Raw genomic sequence first — 18,896 nt, 5'->3', positions numbered from 1 at the left:
TTAGCTTTTGAAATTTTTATTTTTAACAGAAGCAGATTTTAGCTTTTGAAAATTAATTTTAAACAGCAGCAGATTTTAGCTTTAGAAAATTTCATTATAAACAGCAGCAGATTTTAGCTTTTGAAAATTTCATTTTTAACAGAAGCAGATTTTAGCTTTAGAAATTTTCATTTTAAAGAGAAGCAGATTTTAGCTTTTGGAAATTTCATTTTAAACAGCAGCAGATTTTAGCTTTTGGAAATTTTCATTTTTAACAGAAGCGGATTATAGCTTTTAGAAATTTTCATTTTTAACAGAAGCGGATTATAGCTTTTAGAAATTTTCATTTTTAACAGAAGCGGATTATAGCTTTTAGAAATTTTCATTTTTAACAGAAGCAGATTATAGCTTTTAGAAATTTCATTTTTAACAGAAGCAGATTTTAGCTTTTGGAAATTTTATTTTTAACAGAAGCAGATTATAGCTTTTAGAAATTTCATTTTAAACAGCAGCAGATTTTAACTTTAGAAATTTTCATTTTAAACAGAAGCAGATTTTAACTTTAGAAATTTTCATTTTAAACAGAAGCAGATTTTAGCTTTTGAAAATTTTATTTTAAACAGAAGCAGATTTAGCTTTTGGAAATTTCATTTTTAACAGAAGCGGATTATAGCTTTTAGAAATTTCATTTTTAACAGAAGCAGATTATAGCTTTTAGAAATTTCATTTTTAACAGAAGCAGATTTTAGCTTTTGGAAATTTCATTTTAAACAGAAGCAGATTTTAGCTTTTGAATTTTTTATTTTAAACAGAAGCAGATTTTAACTTTTGGAAATTTCATTTTAAACAGAAGCAGATTTTAGCTTTTGGAAATTTCATTTTTAACAGAAGCAGATTTTAGCTTTTGGAAATTTCATTTTTAACAGAAGCAGATTTTAGCTTTTGGAAATTTCATTTTTAACAGAAGCAGATTTTAGCTTTTGGAAATTTCATTTTTAACAGAAGCAGATTTTAGCTTTTGGAAATTTCATTTTTAACAGAAGCTGATTTTAGCTTTTGGAAATTTCATTTTTAACAGAAGCAGATTTTAGCTTTAGAAATTTTCATTTTAAACAGAAGCAGATTTTAGCTTTAGAAAGTTTCATTTTAAACAGAAGCAGATTTTAGCTTTTGGAAATTTCATTTTAAACAGAAGCAGATTTTAGCTTTTGGAAATTACATTTTTAACAGAAGCAGATTTTAGCTTTTGGAAATTACATTTTTAACAGAAGCAGATTTTAGCTTTTGGAAATTACATTTTTAACAGAAGCAGATTTTAGCTTTTGGAAATTACATTTTTAACAGAAGCAGATTTTAGCTTTAGAATTTTTTTATTTTAAACAGAAGCTGATTTTAGCTTTAGAAATTTTCATTTTAAACAGAAGCAGAAGCAGATTTTAGCTTTAGAAATTTTCATTTTAAACAGAAGCAGATTTTAGCTTTAGAAATTTCATTTTTAACAGAAGCAGATTTTTGCTTTTGGAAATTTCATTAGAAACAGATGCAGATTTTAGCCTTTGGAAATTTATTTTTTAACAGGAATGCATTTTAACTTTTGGAAATTTCATTTTTAACAGCAACACATTTTAGCTTTTGGATAATTAATTTTAATTATTAAGAATTTTGTACATTTTTCATTGCATTAAAGCAGTGGTTGTGTAAAGAACCAATCCCCTTCTGCCCTGTTTTTATTCATCTGACATAGATCAGCCTCAGCAAAAACGACATTGACTTTTAAGTATAGCTTCACCTGTCAAACTGAAACAAAAGCATTCTGAGATCAAGAGTGCATGTGACATTCAGCATTCTCCCCCACTGCTGACGTCAGTCTGGGTAAAAGACAGCGCACCCTTTGCTATCTGACGGCAGAACCTCCCAGACTGATTCCACCTCTAAATATAGTGTAGCCCTCAAAAGGTCCACTGGTTCAGTTCAGACTCAGACGGACAGGCCGTTTATCTGCACAGCCAGAGTGTAATGGTGTTCCTGCTTCTACTGCTTCATGCAACTTATCTCTGGCCAGGAAAGAGTGAGAACAGATGTACGGAGAAGAGCACCCCATCTCGCCACACGCACAATCTGGCTGCTGCTTTAAACAGCATTTTGAAAAGAAAAGGAACAGCATCCAGACTGACGAGGCTCGGTAATGTGGACAGTGTTTGATACTGACATCTCCCCACATGCTCTCCACATTATAGACAGCATTCTTCATCTATAAAATCATCACTTTCTCGCTATCTCTTTCTCTCTTCGTCCTCTTAAGGGCAGGCTTAGCCAGCAGGACTTCCAGCACGTCATCTGTGGTGTGACATCAGCTGGAAACGTTGGCTTGTGTGGGGGAAATAAAGCTGCACACATCATTAAATGAGGACTGAGCTCAGTTTAACAACAGAAGCTGGCTATCAAGAACAAAAGAACACATAGTTATGATGTACTTTTTGTGTTTTACGCTGATTACCAGCACCAGGTGTTCCAAAATGAAAAGTGCTCCACTGTCTTGTGAACTCAACCGAGCAAGCAACCTCAAACGCAGAGACTTCACAACAGCACCGACACGAGAGCCGGCCCTCTGATTCACACAGAGCTCCTCTGAAGTCCAGATGGAAGGGTCTGAAGAGGGCCAGAGACAATGTAGACGGAAGAGTGATCACACGTTGAGAGGAGAGACAGATGTCCGCTGATCAAAGTGGACACATTTCCTCTCTTATGTCCTTTCAGCGGCCTGCAGACTCTTTCATGTGGCTGCAACACAAAGAAAACGCTGCGCTGCAACTACAAGTGCTGAACATTATCACTTGCTCAGCTTTATGTTTACGTGAAATGAAGCAAACATATGAAAAAAAGACAGACACCATCTTTTTTTTTTTTAAAGTCACTAAAGCCTTTCTCATTTCTGGTTTCATTCGTTTGAACAACCCAAACTCAGAAACAGATGGGAAAGTACAAAAAATGCAAATAAACAAAACACAGTGATTCTTACATTTACTTTGACTTTTTCATTTTATTGCAAACAGTTTAATTCTAAAATATTTGGTAACACATTATAATGTGTTGCTAGTAACTATGTAGTTACACCATGAATATTTTTCCCGTTAGAGGGAAGCTGCAGATCTATGTCCAAGTTGGTGGATAACAGTGTTACAGGGTGCCTCAATGTCTATGTTACGTTCTGGCTCTCTCCCTTTAGTTAGGCTGTTTTATTCGGATCTGCCGGAGTCATTAGTCACCTGTATGGCCAGACTGTTGGAAAGGTTCCCCGTTACCCATCACAGGTCAGCTTATCAGAAGTTTATATAGATCTAAGTGTTTACCTGAATATATTAGACATATGTGGATGTACACTGAAATAAAAAAATCTGTTGGATTTACATAAAAAAGTATGTACATTGGTTCCACATATTAAAGTTGTGTTTAAAAAAGATATGTACTCATGCTAAACATCTGTATTTTGTATTTGTTAAACCAACATAACTTTTTTATATTATATTAAAGATATTCTTTCCTGTAAATTATAGTCAAATTTACAATTATAGTGAATTCTAAGTCTAATAACACTTAACAATTCTCATTAAAACATAACATTTTCATTTTTAAAACCAATATGTCCTTCATCTGTTAGATTGACCTAACCTCCATAAATGATTCTAACTATTACAGGAGAGCTTTGGCATACTTTATTCATAATATTGTAACGGGCGCGAAGATGATGAAGAAACCGGCAACATTATGTCAGCGAACAGTGCTCTTTATTAACAGGGTACCTCACTTACAGCTCTGACAAGTGCTTGGAGAGTAAAACCCAGCTTGAAAAACACAGCCAAAAACTCCCAAAGTGGCTAAACTGGCTAACATACACAGAGAAGGTAGATTCCCCTCGACCCCCAAAAACATACCCCCACAATGCCCTGCTGGCCCTGAATTTGCATAACCCCACCCCTACAGGCGCACTATAGGCTGACGAACCTAACACTACGTGGCGATCGCCACATAGCCCCCCCCCTTACTGCCAACCGTCCCGGTGGCACTACACTAGCCAATACCAATAATGATAACAATCTTTTTTTTTTTTTTTTTTTTTTTTTTTTTTTTTAGTCCAGAACAAAGTCTCTGAGGCGCGGGGGGGTCCGCCGAGCCCTAGTAGAGGCTCTTCCCCCCGCCCCTCCCTGGTTTTCCCCACCCAAAGGCCTTTCAACAGGTGCGGGTACCGCAGCTTCCTTAGGCCGGTATGGAGCCAGCCTGTCCCGGTGCACCACCACAGTCCGCCGGCCCGTCCGGACCCGGTATACCACCTCGGACAGTTTCTGGAGGACACGACATGGCCCTTCCCAGTCGGATTGAAGCTTAGGGCACCGACCTTTCTTGCGCCGGGGGTTGTGAAACCACACCTCCGTCCCCGGCTCGAGTGGCGTCCCCTGGCAGCGCATATCGTACGCGCGTTTTTGTCGTGCGCTGGCCCCCCCCTGGCTCTTTCAGGCGGCGAGGTGTACAGCCGGCAGGCGCTCTTTTAAATCACGGGCATACTCAGTCACGCTCGCAGGTTCGTCCAAACCCGCTGGCAGCCCGAAAGCCAGGTCGGTGGGCGTGCGTAGTTCCCGGCCCAGCATGAGTTGTGCTGGGGTGAAGCCAGTAGACTCCTGGAGTGCTGCGCGGCAGGACAGCAGGACCAGAGGCAAGTGGCGGTCCCAATCTCGCTGATGGCTGCTGGTGACGATAGCTAGCTGTGTTGCGAGTGTCCGATTAAAACGCTCGACCAGCCCGTCACTCTGCGGATGCAGGGGCGTGGTGCGGGTCTTCCGTACTCCTAAGCGTTGACAAACTTCAGCCATGACCTGCGATTCAAAGTTCCGCCCCTGGTCGCTGTGGAGTTCCTCGGGCAGCCCAAACCGGCAGAAGAACTCGTCGACGAGTCGTCCTGCTGTGGTAACCGCGCCCTGGTCGGGGACCGCGTATGCCTCTGGCCACTTTGTGAAAAAGTCCATTGCCACAAGCACATAACGGTTCCCCAGCTCCGTGCACGGGTACGGTCCCAGTACATCCACCGCTACCCGCTCCATGGGCATCCCTGAGCGGAGTGACTGTAATGGGGCGCGCGACCTCCCCACGGGCCCTTTCTTGGCTGTACAGGCATTGCAACAGTGTACGAACAGCTCAACATCGGTCCTACACCCCGGCCAGTAGAACCGCTGTCGAAGCTGTTTCAGGGTCTTGTTTACCCCAAAGTGTCCTACCCCTGCCGGACCGTGCACTGACTGCAAGACGCGGTGTCGGAGCTGGTGTGGGACCAGCAACTGCCACACGTACTTCCCGGGCGCAACGTCTTCCCAGCGCCGATATAACAGCCCTCCGCGCTCACAGATGTTGTCCCAGGAGGAGCGGTATGCCTTGCAGTCCGGTCCATGGGGCGTCACGTCCTTCCATTCGGGCCGGTAGCTTGCCCGCTTCCACTGGAACACCTGCTTGAGAACGACGTCCTCAGCTTGGGCCCGTTGAAACTCCTCTGTCCCGCAGGGTTCCAGTGGTTCGCTACCGTCCTCGTCCACTGCCGTGATCCTCCCTTCTGCCCCCTCCTCCCGCTGTTCTAGCCGTGCACAGTAGCGGCATTCAGCTTCCAGACAGGGGCGGCGGGACAAGGCATCCGCGTTGTTGTGGAGTCGACCGGCTCTGTGCTGAATGGAGAACTGGAACTCCTGCAACGCAGCAATCCACCGCGCTACTTGACCCTCTGGTTCCCGGAATTGCATGAGCCAGGTCAGCGAAGCATGATCAGTCCTCAGGACAAAGGGGTGGCCGTACAGATAGTGTCGGAAGTGTTTAAGTCCCGACACCACTGCTAGCAGTTTGCGCCGCGTTACACAATAGTTGCGCTCGGGTTTGCTGAGGGCGCGACTAAAGTACGCGATGACCCTTTCTTGCCCCTCCTGGATCTGAGACAGCACTGCCCCGAGCCCAAAGTTGCTAGCGTCTGTATCCACCACAAACTGTCCCTCCGCTTGTGGAAGTGCTAAGATAGGAGCCGCACATAATGCTCGGCGCAGCCGCCGAAAGGCCTTGTCCGCCCCGTCTGTCCACTCGAATGCCGCTCCCTTTTCTGTCAGCCGGTGCAGGGGGGCTGCGATGTCAGCGAACCCCTGCACGAACCTCCTATAATAGGAGGCGAGTCCCAGGAAGCTCCGAAGCTCACTCACGTCTTTCGGTGTCGGCCAATGTTGCACCGACTGCACTTTTCCCGGGTCGGTGGCCACCCCGTCCGCGCTGACCACATGCCCCAGGAACTGCACCTTCCTTTGGAGGAGGAGACACTTCTTCGGGTGCAACCGGAGGTTTGCCCCCTTGATAGCCGCGATCACCTTCTCCAAGCAGACGAGGGCCTCGTCAAAGGTTGGTGCGTGCGCGAGGAGATCATCCAAGTATAGGATGCAACGTTCGCGGGGGATACCCGCCAGCACCCTCTCCATTAACCGTTCGAATGTGGCTGGAGCGTTCCGCAACCCGAACGGCATAACCCGGAACTGCCAAAGGCCAGACCCCAGAGTGAACGCCGTCTTTTCTTTTGCCTCCGGCGCCAGCTCCACCTGCCAATATCCGCTCCGTAGGTCCAGGGAACTAAACCATGCCGACCCGGCCACTTTATCCAGAGCGTCATCGATACGTGGCAGCGGGTACGAGTCTGCCTTGGTGACTGCATTCAAACGCCGGTAGTCAACGCAGAATCGCCAGCTGTTGTCTTTCTTTTTCACCAGCACCACGGGTGCTGCCCATGGGCTGCTGGACGGCTCGATGACTCCGCTCGCTACCATCTCTTTTAGTTTCCGCTCCGCCGCTTGTTGTTTCATGACGGGGAGTCGGTGTGCTCAGAGCCGGATAGGTGGAGTGGCGCCGGTGTCAATCTGGTGCTGGACGAGGTTAGTGCGAGTGCAGTCCTCTTCCCGGGCTGCAAACGCATCCAGGTTCACCTCGAGTAACGCCCACAGTCTCTGACCTTGTTCCGCAGTGAGGCCCTCGCTGCTCCGCTGCCACAGCTCCTTCACCGCCTCGCGTGTGCTACCAGCGGCCGCCGGTTCAGGCGCAGCTGTGCCCTCTTCTGGCCCACTAGTACTGGCTGCCGCTTGCTCTTGTGTCGTCGCTCGCTGTCTTGACAGGGGAATACGGGTTTTCCCCAGTATGAGTGTTGCAGCTGGGATATCTAGGACCGCCCCCAGTGCGTGCAGGAAGTCCAGCCCCAGTATACAGGCATCGCGGATGGGCGCAAGATAAAACTTGTGTCGGATGGATCGTGTGGCCAGGGCCACCCGCACACTCCTTCTCCCTTCCAGCCGCACTTTGTCTCCCGTGACTGACCTCAGCACGATGTCGGGGGCGTCCCACTCCTCCAGTGCTCCGGACTCGAGCATTGCTAGCAGCTCCGACCGCACAATGGACACTGTAGCGCCAGTATCCACCAGCGCACTGACCGGCTGTCCCTCGATGCTGCACCGTAGCCACAGTCCGTTCGCCGTGCCCAGCCGGCCCACAACTGGTTCGTGTATGAGGGTGCTTGCTGCCGGGATCCTCCCACCCCTCACTGGGAAGTCCCGAACTCGTTTTCCGCCGGCGCTGGTGCACGGCACTGGTTAGCCTTGTGCCCCCATCTTCTGCACCGCCAGCATCGTACAGGGCTCCGTCCGGCGCCTGGTGTTGTTTCCGCCGGCCGTGTCTGGCACACTCGTGCTTCTGACTCCTCTTCTGCTTCGACTTGGAGGCAAGTGGCTGATCTTTGGTCTTTCAAGATGAGCTCCGCTTTCTCTGCCTCTTCCACGGCTGCACTGAGGGACGTAGCTCCAGAGAGCCTCACATGACGTTGTAGGCTCGCTGGCGCCAGCGCGTTTAAAAACGCGTCAAGCGCGAGCTCGTCCCTCACCCCGGCTGGAAACCCTAGATACGCCTGCCTCACCAGCGTCTACAGCTCCACAGCGAGCACGCTTAGCCGCTCGCTCTTGCCCCGCCTTTGGTCCCGTAGCTGCTGGCGCACCAACTGCACGTCGGGGACCCTGCCAAAGCGCTGTCGCAAGATGGACTTTAATGCGTCTAAGTCTCCGTGTTCTTCCGCCGGCAAGTCTACCAGCGCTTGAAGTGCTCTGCCTTCAAGGGCAAGGCACAGCCGCGTTGCTATCATCGCCGGCGTCCATCCATAGTACCTTGCGACAACACCCAGCTGTGCTTCATACGGCTCCCAGGGTCCCTCACCACTGTAGCGCGGAAGGCTAATACTTGCTACTGGCGCTGTCAACTCGACCGCGGGGCAGGCAGGATGTTGGTGCCCGCTCCGCTCTGCGGCGGGCCGCCGGCTGTCGGCGCTCCCGCGGCCGGCGGGCCGCCGGCTGTCGGCGCTCCCGCGGCCGTCTCGCTCCGCGGCGGGCCGCCGGCTGTCGGCGCTCCCGCGGCCGCCTTGCTCCGCGGCGGGTCGCCGGCTGTCGGTGCTCCCGCGGCCGTCTTGCTCTGCTGCGGGCCGCCTGCCCTCGCTAACCAGCCGAGCTCGTGGCTGGCTAGCCCCGTCAGGTAGGGTAGCGTAGGCAGAACGCTCGGTACCCTCCTCCTGCGAGCTGCTCCTCGGCTGAGCCTCCTCACTGCTCAGCCTCTGGATCTGCTGCTCTAGCTTGCTGATCTCCGCCCTCACATCCCACTTCTGACACCATTGTAACGGGCGCGAAGATGATGAAGAAACCGGCAACATTATGTCAGCGAAAAGTGCTCTTTATTAACAGGGTACCTCACTTACAGCTCTGACAAGTGCTTGGAGAGTAAAACCCAGCTTGAAAAACACAGCCAAAAACTCCCAAAGTGGCTAAACTGGCTAACATACACAGAGAAGGTAGATTCCCCTCGACCCCCAAAAACATACCCCCACAATGCCCTGCTGGCCCTGAATTTGCATAACCCCACCCCTACAGGCGCACTATAGGCTGACGAACCTAACACTACGTGGCGATCGCCACAATATGTTATTCTTGTCAGCTGTTCTTTTATTTAAGTAAGACATTTTGCATATCCCTTAACTTTATCTAGCCTAGTCCTTTACATAAACATTTACAGAAAGTTTTTTAGTTTTGAGTTTTTTTCACACAGCCCAGAATTGGAATTTGGCAACAATACTGAATGCATTTGGTCACAGTACCTGGTATTCATGTAATAGTTTACTAAACACAACTCTGGGGATTTCAACAAGATTTAATCTCCTGCGAATACTTTTTTTCCGGTCAAAAACTGTCCACATTTTTACTTGAAAAGCACATTATGCGTATAGTGTATAGAAAACAACAGCAACAGTACCTTCTGGAACAGAAATGCATCACTGTACTCAAAGGACAATGCTTACATTTTTTCAATAAAGACTTTTACAGAGCAGATAGTTCTGACACTGCCCTGTCTTCAGTAGAGTGCAATACACAATCAGCTATGCATATGAATATTTTAAAGAGTCAACTGTTAAAAAGAAAATAAACTGTGCTCTGCACCAATGTGCTCTGAACCAATGGTTCAAAGGAAGCTCCATTCTCACATTCTCAAGGCTCTTCTCAGATTCTCCTACAGGATCGGAACTAGTACAATCCAGGCTGTTCTCAGTCCAGGAAAGTCATTCATCAGAAGTAGTACACTTCTGTGGGGCAGCATTAATGCAGAATCGTACAAAGCATTTTACATTTAGGGCATTTTAGGGCGATTTACAAGGTTATTCCTATTACAGAAAAAGGGTCAATGTAGTGTTAGGAGTCTTGCCCAAGGATTATTATTGGTGCAGCACAGCATAGCTACCCAGACCTGGAATTTTACCCTAGTCTCCCACATGGTAGCTCACTGTACCACACCAACCACTACTTTAAAGAAGACATCATTTCCAGGGGCAACCTTTTGCATTTCTCAACAAGACAATGCAAAACACTGTGCTGCACATCTCACAAAGGCATGGCTACTAGGGGTGGGCGATATGGCCCTAAAATAATATCACGATATTTCATGGTATTACCGCGATAACAATACTCTTGGCGATATGAAAAAAAAAATTACACTACTGCAACAAAACAAAACTTACATTTTATTATTGTATACGATATGATACAGCACACCCCTAACTGAGATATTAAAAAATACAAGAATTTTAGCAGATTTCTAACAGAAGTCAATGATCCAGAATGTCATGATACCAATAATGCACTCCAAATATTTCCATATATCCAGGATTAAAGTAAAATAAATTATACTGGACAAATATAATCTGTCTCTAGTAGATATTTAATAGAAAATGAGAAATGTGTGAATTTTTCTTTTGCTAAAAACAGCAAAAAAGTAGAACCCTGATGTGATAATTAGGGGTGAGTGTTATGGCACGATATTTCAGGGTATAATATCGTTTACGATATGTCGTTAAAAAAAAATTGGCAAAATTATTGCGTACGATATGATGTGGCACACCCCTAATGGCTACAAATAGAAAAGGTGTAAAGGTATAGGTACAAAACTGACCTAACTGCAGCGCTGACCTCTTCCCCATAGAGAAATCTTATTTATATTCACATCCATACCTTTATAACTTTATAGAACTGTTTAGAAAGTGTTTTTCTCAATGAACATTCTCAATACAGCCTATTCACAACCAAAGCGAAACCAAAGTGAATTCCACAGGCAGACCCCCATTTCAACACATTACAACATCTACATTCTGTTTATGGTCAATTCCACGAGAGGTGCCAGAAAATACATACTGGAATGCCAATGCAGTGCAGATGTTCTATGACATTTTAAGCCCTTGGTTTTGAATAACACAGATTTCGTTGAGGACTGATTCACTCTTACATAAGCATTGTCCTCCCTCAAGCCATCTTGGGTATGTGTCAGAGACACACTGACTGAGAAACATGAGCACATACACACACACACACACACACACACTAATGAGACACCATCTTGAGTGTTACTCGGACTCTATGTCCTGTCCCAAATAGCCTGCTTCTTGATTTAGATCAGGGCTCCCCTAAATTGGCTCTTCGGGATATTTGATTTGGCCTGACAGAGAGTCCCATCCTATCCCCACCCCCTTACAAATTGTCTCTATCATGCAAAAACATTTGACGTCTATTCTTGTAGCTTTTCACTTTTTGACATACAGTACAAGTTTGGACAAACCTAAAATTCAGTGTTTTTTCTTTATTTGAACATTTTTAGCATTGTTGATTTATAATAAAGTCATCCAAACTATGAAGAAATAATATGGAATTATTTATTAAACAAATAAATTGTTAAACAAAGCAGACTATGTTTTTTACAGCTCTAGAAAAAAATAATAATATTGATTTGATCAAATTTAAAACCTTGTGTTTAAAACCTTTTGTTCCTTGAACCAGAAACAACTACATTTTCCAGGACCGGAGACCTCTGTGGATGTAGCTACACAGCTTCATTCAATCGTTTTTATTAAGATTTTATTTAACATCGTCATTATCTTTATTAACAAAATTAACACTACCACACACACACACCCCAGGGTAGTTTTACTGTCACCAACTTCAGGGCAATGTAAAGTAACCTAAGCCCAGTGATTTTGGAATATGGGAGGAAATGGAGTCCCTGGAGGAACCCATGCAGACACTGGGAGAACATGAAAACTCTTTGTGGAGACGTGAACCCAAGAAACTGAATTGGATAGGTTTAGTCAGTTTAATTAGTTTCTCAGGGGGTCCTGGGGTAATTTTCTTTTTTATGGGGGTCCTCTAAGATTTTATTCCCATCTAGAACAACCGTGTACGAGTTTTTCTCAGACGTCCTCTGAGAAAATTACAGGCTTGAGGTAATTTTATTCCTGTCCGGATCCACATCTTTGAGTTTCGTCACCTTGCGTTTAATAAAATAGATATTTGTCCACTGCCAGTCTCTGTAACTAACACTTTGGGCACGCGTTTCCACAGAGATCCACGTAAACACAACAGCGAGTGGAAATGGAGGAGCTACTGAACGTGATGGCATGTGAACAAGAAATCCAAAAAAGTCACTGGTCCTCCTGTTTTTTCAATTGCAGTCCGGATGCAAGAGTTCTATCACTGAGTAGAAATGTGAAATATTTTTTGGCCCCAAACATTGCCTTTTGATCTAAGATCAAGAAGATTATTACTCTTAGGTTAGGCTTTGGTCAGAGTATTGATAAGTTACAAGCTTAAGATAAATTTCATGCTAAAGTTCACAAAGTTTTCTTTCTGATGAAAGCACGCTCATTGAATGTTCACAGATGGTGAAGAACTCCAGCTGTAGACGCTGGAAATAAACAAGTGAGGCTTGTGGGCCTCGGCAGGTGGAGAGAAAGATGCAATCCATCACGGTAGACTGGCAGGCTGCTGTCCTGAAGGAGCACATTGACACATCTGTCATGGAGCTGCAAAGCCACAGGAACTGAGCGACTGAGCACTTTCACAGTTCAACACCTGTCTGCTACAGATTCCTCCATTTGGTTCAACTCAGGTTAATGAGAATGCAAGTGGGGGTATTACTGGGATTGGGTATGTGACAGGTAACATTGAGATGCTACCAGACACTATAAAGGGACAGCCTTTATTTTCTAACAGTATATTATACACTAGGGCAGTGGTCTGTAAATACAAATGTACAGCAAATAGCCATCACTAAAGATAGTAGATACACAACAAATTCAGTTTTTTTTAAATGAACTTCCTGAGAGTTAATATTAACTCATTTTAAGTGTATATGCACAACCATTAAATACACTCTATGGCAGAGTTAAAGTAACTCTTTTCTGGAAGTTGGCCTTTTAACTCTGTTCAGGAGTTAAATCTGAACTGTTGGGGAGTGAAAATATTTATCTAGAGTAAAATACAGCTCTCAGCTAGAGTTAATTTTAATCTAAACTCTTTCGTTTAATAATGTTTTATTAAACAAATATTATTAAAAAAACTTTCTAATATTTTAAAACTCTGGAACATTTAGGAGAAAATGACAACTAAATCATTACTGATTACAATAAAAAATTCACACTAAACAAGTGTATGCCAGTGTATTTTTCCATTGCATTGCAGTTCTCGGTGCATTGTCAGCACTTTGTCACACTTAAATGAAAACAATACATCAGCTAAGCAATCAACCATTTTATAAAATATCATGAAATACCTTATGGAAGGAGCCCTGGTGGGCAAGACTACACACCTATGGTAAGCTAGGATTGGGGGACACACCCATTAGAGAGTTCAGTCAGGCTCCTCAACACCTTGGAATAAACTCTAAAATGCTACACAGCCAAAGAGTTCCCTCCAAATCAACTTGTAAGTTGGAGAATAAACTCAATTTAACACACATTTTTGTTTAACTCCACATTTTCAAACTCCAGAAATTTGCTGTGCACGTTTGAGCATGTTTTGCTCTTGATTTTACATTTGCTTTTAAATTTGTCTAATGATCCAAATTACCTTTATGGTGTCATGAGAATAATTGCTTTTGAATCTGATTTATTTTAAGTTTGTCTGATCCATGAGCTATTTGGAGCTGCACGTTAATGCTTGACATAAACTAAAGTGAACGTATTTTAGTTTAAGTAAAATTACTTAAAGTTACAGTAAGGTACATTCACTACAAATCTTTATTGATGGCCTTTACACAGTGCTTTACCTGTGACTTCTTTAAGTTACACAGTTAAAGGGGACATGAAACACTTCAAGTATTTAGTATAATTCACAAGATGTATTTTCACTCTAACAAATTTTAGAAGTTTAACAGTTGTCAGTGAAGCGGAATTAAAATAATAAGCAATGTCATTTTTTTAAGTAAGGGCAGCGCCATCTTGTCCCAGCGCTGAAAGTGACGTCACGAGGTTGGTTCTCGAATGCCTCACTACTATAATCTATGAGAATGCCGTAATTTAGATCCTCAATAGATAATAAAATTCAAACCAAAACTCAATGCAGAGCGGGGGGGCACTTTTGTATTGTCCCTGTGTGTAGTAATACTGGGAGTAGTGAAATTTAATAGCATGAGGAATGAGAAATATTTACTTCCACTTTCATACATTCAGCGGGGGCTCGCAGCGCTGAAGCGTGAGAATCCTCCGGTTAGCTGCAATGCTAGGGGTTACTGGCGAGCACTTTCTAGACCAGGACTATGTGAAGGAGAGGGGTTTGAGTCAGGAGCATTAGCGCCGGATAAATAAGCTGCAGTCCGAGGCTTTTTTCCTCCGTTTTTTATTTTTCCTCTCATCAGCTGAGATGTACAGACCGTCCGAATGGGTAACGTTACTATGAGAGCGGCAGCTGTGAGCCGAACGGAATGAGCCAAACAACGCGCTCACCCAGCAGAACAGCGACTAGATGAAGCTAAGTACCCAGTAAGCCTTCTAACTTCTAAACTGAACGGTTTATCAACCAAACAGCGCCTTGGTGTTTCAATATCCACTTAAATCATGTTCGTTTCATTCAGTCTTAATAGACTCTGGACTTTACATGTTAAATAGCTAAATGTATATAAAATAGCTGGTTAATTGGATTGTAGTACCTGCTGTGGTCGCGCTGCAGGGTTTCTGCACGGCTCCACGTAGAGAGAGAATAAACACTCCCAAAACCCCTCGCTCTCAGAAAAGCATCTGAAAAGTTCTGCTCAGGTTTATACAGGAAAGATCTCTGAGTAAATGCTCCATGTTAGCCTAGTTCAGCTTCATCTTCATCCATTATCTCCACAAACAATAAGCGCTTTTCCTCTAGCTATATGCCTGGGATCTTAAACCAACCAACCTCGTGACGTCACCAGCGCTGCACGGGCAACATGGCGGCGCCCTAAAATAAATATATTATAATTTAGTGTGTAAACATTTTATATAAAAAATTCCCCCCAAATAAATTCCATTATATTTAATCCCTTAGAAAACTTGTACAAACTGAAATGTTTCATGTCCCCTTTAAAGCCCCTGTCACTAGGCTCATTGCAACAGGGCAAGCAAACCAATCAATTCACTAGGGTCCCGAGCTGGCCTAAGGCCAACAGACAATGATTGGTTATAAATAGAATACAACGACAAACTGTGTGAGCACCTATTTAAAGCTGTTCACTGTCTTTAAACATCAGGTGCTTCTGTTTAATTCTCAAACAGCAGAATGCTTAAATCTGCTATGTTAAGCTACAAGTATTAAGTGTAAACATAGACATTAGCTTGGGGTGTTTTTAAGATGGATTCCTTACAAAGGTCAAAAGCAGAAAAAAAACCTGAATAGTTACTTTTCACATTTTTTGTAGTGTGTTGCATTTTATAGTTACTACGCAATATGTGTTTTCTGGTATGAGATGGTGGTGGGTCTTTTGCAAATGTTCAAATGAACACATTACTATGTGTGCAGTATATGCAATATATGTAAGCAGTGTTTTCACTGTCATGAAATATTTTATTGATATAAAGTGTGGGTGAAACAGTGTGTCTGGTTCCTGTAAGCTTTGGGTTGATGGACAAGGTGGGGTAATAAGGCATAAGGTTTTTTTTCTGTGGTCCAGGGGTCTTGCAGGGGGGTGGGCTCCATTTTGCTTCGGGCCCCCAAATGCAATGACTCGTCCCTGCCTGTCACAGAAAAACCTTGAATCTCCAAAAGGGCAGCGTCCCAGGTGAAAAATGTAAAAGGATTTTCAGGCCATTTTGGTTTATTTACTGTAACATTGTGACGCAACTGAAAGAACAACTGCCAGATTATCAATATGGTGAAATGTATATGCTGGTGTATGGACAAACATACAAACGCTGTTGAAAAAGCTCAGTATATGACTGTATAATCAATAATAAAAACATGCAGGTCAGTATCCTCTGCTGAGACACACAAAGTGCCGTGCTGTTAAGATATGAACGCGCCAAAGTCAGAGCGCACCTGCATCTTAAACGGACTGACAAGTAACACACTGATTGGTTTATTTCACTTTATGCCCAAAACACACCCATTATTAATTAACAGAGTTAGTACACGCCTTTTAGGCATTTCAAGCTGCGCAAGACATATTTTTTGCACCTTTATGATACCAAAGACACACTGACACGCCCTAAATTGAGCTCCATGATCTGCAATTGACCGGTGCACCATGGATTGCTAAAGTAGTGCCCTATATGTATGAAGTAATTACAACTTCAGAGCAAAAGGGCACGTTTATTAACTATACAACTATACAATTGAAAGGATGCTCTAGAATCCTGTTGGGCCTCTAGCCTGGATATAAGATTATATGCAGTTGGGAAACCCTTGCTGTGTGTGGTCTTGCATCATCCTGCTGTAAAATGAAAAATGCCTGTTAGAAGCCCTGCCATGAGAGGCAACACATGTGACTGCAGGATGTCCTAATAGTGTCCCTAATATCGCTACTAGGGGTGACCAACTATTGTATGTGAGGTTGCCCCAAAACATCACACCAGTAGCTGGGGCAGTGTGTGACTCCACAGCAAAGGTAGGATTAAAGCACTTACCCACAAGGCTTTCACACTCAATCCTGACTGTTGTCAGATCCCCACAGTACAGAAGGATTTGTTGCTAAAGACAATATGGTTCCTATTCATAGAAGTACATGATTTTCATTCATGGCGGATGAAAATTGAGGTGACGGTGTCTGACCAATTAGTCAATTAGTTAAAACTACCATCCTACTTTTGTCAGTCTAGTAGTCAGCGATCTCTCACCAAGAGGTACATTACCTGAAATTAGTATCTGAGAGTCTGAGAGGTCTACTCAGAAACACCTGTAATCATTTACATATCTGCCCAAGACATGATTGCACACCAAGTTTTGCAGCAATCCGGTGTGTATTGTACTTAAATTAGTGTATTTTATTACTGTTCTCTTCCAGTTCTCCCAATAGAGGTAGTACTTAGTCTCTTTTTAATGTACTGCTTAAAAGAACTCAACAACTAATTCGGCTGTTACAAAAGAGACATTAATTTGAAACGCAAACCCCTTAAAATGTTCAAATGTGGGTTTTCTTTTTCAGTTATGCAACTGGATATGTTTTAATACACATTCTCCTTATTAGCTGATTAAAGCAATTGCTTGGAGCACATTTGTGTAGCTGTGTGCTTGTGCATGCTCACGCTCAGTAAAATATTCACATACACATAGTGCAGCCAACCCCTTCCTTTCTCTTCATTAAGCAGCCTGCCTCCATTCGGCCTAGAAGGAGATGCCTACCAATTAGAGAACTAACCCAGAGTGGCACACAAGTCAATCACCCCCCATTGTTCTAAATGTCTGAGGGGGTGCGGTTTGATAATTACATATGCCGGCTCTGTCCAGCAAATCTTTCTACCAAATATTCTTCAGCCTCATTGATAATGGCTAGGAAACCAATGATGGCCTGGGGACACACTCAGTGAGAGTAGAGGTCAGTGTAAATGTGTTTCTCTGTGTATGTGTATGTGTGTGTGTGTTTGTGTCCAAATGTGTCAGGTTTCTAGTCACGGTCAGCTGAGCAGAACAAACCAGCAACTAGGCCTTGCCAAGTCTGTGGCGTCACAGCTCCAAAAGCGGCGTGGTGTACTGACCGAACAGTAGCGGTCACATCACACAGACTACTTACTTGGACACTAATCGCGCACATAAAGTGATTAAAACCTGGAGAAAAATTTTTATGGTGGATAATACAATTAGTCGATTGACTAGAATGAAACCTTTCTTCCTTTAGTATATACATTCTTACAGTAGCTTTATTTAAGCAATAATACACGAGAGGGAGGCCTGTGGGCTCATGCCTACGACCAGAGCACAGCAGTGCCAGCATTTCACATTAAGCACAAACCTTGAATGTATTATTGTGATTATACCACAGTTCCATTATCACTGCTTATTGAAAGATTTTAAGTTAAAGAGGACAAGAAAATACAATCTGTCTGGTTATAAAATATATGTAGAGAGGCAGAGAGATGTTGTGCTGTACCACTCGATCCACTGGACCCATGCTCCTTTATTTTGCTGTTTTTTTCGTGTGTCTACTTAGTTGAACTAATTAGTATGAACTAATTACCGAGTGAAATACCACCAGAGTAAAACAGAGTGTCTCACCTGCTCCAGTGTGCTTCGTGTTTCACCTGCCCAAAGACTTGCCATCCGGGCTGGAGCGTTCCAACTGGCACCCAAACAGGAACTAAGTAGACACCAAAAGCACATATAAGGCATTACTATGAATATAAAATAAGTAAAATAAAGGAGCATGGTTCCAGTGGGTCTAGTGGTACAGCACAACAACCCTCTGCATCTCTACCTTATTAGCTTAAAGGGACAGTGTACACATAACTAGTAACACAGTAAAAAATGGAGAGCTTCGGTTACAGTGCATTATCGGCTGATACTGTCACACATAAAATCACATTTCAGGGTCGGAACTAACTGTGGTATAATTAACATTATGGTAAAAACTAATTTTGGTTATTGTTACTTCACTGTAACAAATAGTTCCTTCTACTCCTTACATTTGCACACAGTTATCTGAACTTTCTGCTCCTTGCATTTTAAAAATAGCCTCACTACTTCTGTTTCATTTCAGCTTGTTTTTATTCCGTCTTCTCGTCATTCAAAAAAACCTTATCCAGACAAATCTCTCTATCCAGATATAGTGAATTTGATTGTGGTTGAATGACAAGTAAAAACATACCATTCCGACATCCTATTGGTTTATATGCTTTTATTCATCACACCTGCAGACGTAATGTCACACTTCTGCAAGAACATAGCAGACGTATGTAGTCTAGTATGAAGATGATCTGTGGCAGAGACTCAAGTAAAAACTTCTTAAGAAAGCTTCTTTAATATACTTGCATTTTTAATGGGTGTAATTGCAGCTGAAACAGGGAGGCTAGGGCATCTAATATGTTTCAACATTAACATTTTAATATAACA

The sequence above is a fragment of the Astyanax mexicanus genome, chromosome 2 (assembly GCF_023375975.1).
Source record: "Astyanax mexicanus isolate ESR-SI-001 chromosome 2, AstMex3_surface, whole genome shotgun sequence".
Lineage (NCBI taxonomy): Eukaryota > Metazoa > Chordata > Actinopteri > Characiformes > Acestrorhamphidae > Astyanax > Astyanax mexicanus.
Note: the sequence above shows the minus strand (reverse complement) of the source record.